Source organism: Narcine bancroftii, chromosome 1 (assembly GCF_036971445.1).
Source record: "Narcine bancroftii isolate sNarBan1 chromosome 1, sNarBan1.hap1, whole genome shotgun sequence".
Classification (NCBI taxonomy): domain Eukaryota; kingdom Metazoa; phylum Chordata; class Chondrichthyes; order Torpediniformes; family Narcinidae; genus Narcine; species Narcine bancroftii.
Window position 1 is genome coordinate 228838306 of NC_091469.1, and position 2981 is coordinate 228841286.

The window sequence follows — 2981 nt, forward strand, 5'->3', positions numbered from 1 at the left end:
AGAAAATATATAAATTTAAGTACATCAAAAATTTACATAATGGAAAGATGAAAAAAAAACATTTGGACAAACTGGGAAAAGATAGTAAAAATCCTGACTAGCCAAAGGTAGGCTACAGTATCGTAGTTCCAATTATGTAAACAGGACACCTCTCTGGATTAATGATTGTAGTCTTATTTTTCTGATGCATCTAAATGACAAAAAATGTCTGCACCAGAATAGTTTCCATTTGAGCACAATTCATAATCTTCCCATTTCACCTTGTGCAACATTAAAAATTGACCCAGGTCACTGAAGATCTAATGGCTGTGTCTGTGAAACTTGTTTCATCATGGGTTCACTAATGTTCTTAAAACTAGTCCCAAGTTTTGCCACCTTCTGGGTTAGTTGTGCCTTTGTGGAATCCTAATTTGCTTTGTCATTTTACCAAATGGGTTCTCGAAAGTACTTGTCAGATTCAACATTACAAGTGTCAGTTTTGCATTTTATTCATTTTCAAGGAGATTATTTAAGTAAAACAAAATTTGTCCACTCCTTTGCAAACAAAATACAAATTCACCTTCGGGTCAAATGATCCAATGACAGAGACTGCTCCCAGACCAACATCCCCACCACCTGCGGCCCTGATTATACTCCAGCCTGTGTCATTTAGCCCAAATGCCTAACTCCCAAAACTGACACCGTTCTGAGCTGTCCTGGAAAGATAATAAGTGTGGCAGGATACGATTTAAAGCCTTATTGAGAAATTACAGTTTCACGACTACTCGTGGGTTTTCCTAGCCCATGAATGCTCAAAGGAGGAGCATTCAGGATTGTGTGGAGAACCTCCTGTTCATTCAGCAGGAGCACCGAGGAAACCAAGCATAAATGGCAAGATTGCACTAACTAACTAACATGAACAGTATTCTTGATAATAGGTATCAATACTGTCAGGTGCCATCTGCAATGATTATTAATTATTTAACAACTATGTATTCTTAAAATGTATGCTGATTTTTTTTTAAAGTTTCATGGCTGTGAATGTCCTGTTTTGTGCATTTATTGGTTTTGTTTGGAAACTACCATCAAGCAGCAAACCATGGGATTTTATAAATGACGAGTTAGGGTTGTGCTGGCTCATTTTAGACCACACATGTCAAACTCTGGCCCGCGAGCCAAATTTGGCCCGCGATATAATTATATTTGGCCCGCAAGATCATTTCAAAAATGTATTAGAGGTGGCCCGTAGGCCACCGCGCCAGCATAGCGCATGCACAGTAATACAACAAATCCCAGAATGGATTGGCGTCAGCCTGCTAATCGTCCCCACCTCCTCTGTTTATGTTGCAGGGTCTCACCGTGGACTCTGGTTTTGGGGCCTGGCCGGTGTCAGGGGAAGCTAAGGCCGCTTCCCAACGCCCGGAACCGGAGGCCTCGGGCCTGACCTCGCCAGGACCGTTGCCCACTCACCCTCCCTGCCGCAGGCCGACCCGCGACTCACGGTGACGGGGCCGCTGATCCGCCGAGATGCCACCCTGCGGCGAGAGCCGATGCCCCCGCACTGTCGTTGTCCAACCCAATCGCCCGCAAACCCCGCCCTCCCGCACACAGGCCTGAGTAAGGATTATGAACTTTAATCTCAGGATAAAACGATCTTCCAATAGTTTCACGAAACAGTGATAAATATATTCCTGGTTAAAAATAGTCCTGCACCTGGATACAAGCTCATTAGGCATAAAACTTGAAAAGTGTGTAAATCAAAGGATATCTGTACCAATGGAAAAAGGGCATGGCAAATAACCCTGCTAGAGTTCATGCCCACAATCAATCACCCATTTGATTGTTTCAGGAATCATGTTATTCTCCCACATTCTCAATAGCCCTCAGATTTTACTATTCGACAGCACACTAGCAACATTTGACAAATCCTCTATAGAGAAATATTATTTATTTTATATTTTATTTCTCATTTGTTAATGCTTCTGGAAAGAGTTTATTCAAAACTATTATTAAACATTTATTTTAATAAGAAAAAGTTTAACATTACATATCTTGAAAGAAGAGAAAACATGCAGATGTTGTTGAAAAATTTCAATAAATATTTAGTTCGGCTCTCGACTTAGTCCAAATTTTTAATTTTGGCCCTCCGTGAATTTGAGTTTGACACCCCTGTTTTAGACCATCCGGACTCCACATTATCGGAAAGATGTAAAAGCTTTGGAAAAGATTGATCAAGATGTGGAGGATATGGGGCGTTGTTGAAGAGGATGGAAAGGTCACAACTATCCTTGGAACAGAGAGCCCATCTGATCAAAATATATCAAACAAATTGCTGGTTTTGAGGGAGAAAATGATTGTCATTGGTGGTCGGACATTAATTTTTAAAATCACTGGCAAAAATATTTGAGAAGCAGAAAATAGGATTATTTGGAAATTAATTGTCTGGGGAAGGGGTATCACTAAAAAGATTGAAAGAGAAAAGCTTTAAGGAGTAGAACACTTTTTTAATCGATCTGAAACTTAAAATTCTCGCTGAAAGTCTGCTGCAAGCTGCTTTGAAAATGAGAGCTGGGCCGATATTTGAGGAGGCGGTGAGAGGATTAAGGCAAACGCCGGGTGAGTGTGGAAATGCCAGGCATTGCCTTGCAGGGCAGCACGGCCATCGCTGATGGTCACGGTCTCGAAGTTGTAACGTTAATTGGCTACATCCTAATACCCCCCCCCCCCCCCCATACGTAGTACTTATTGGATACTTGGATACACCAATTCTCATTGCACAGCGGGATTGGGGGGGGGGGGGGTTGGAACGACCCCCCCCCCCTCCTCCTGGAACACAATCGGGGTGCAGGGACTGGGGAGCGTTCAGCACAGCCGGAACCTGGAGCACAAACATGGGACTGATGTTGATGCTGGTGAGGGTGGGGGGGAGGGGTGGGGAGGAAGAGGCTCTGTGTCCCCAAAATGTATTGGAAATCTTGCTGAAGGCCACGCGGTGGCACGAT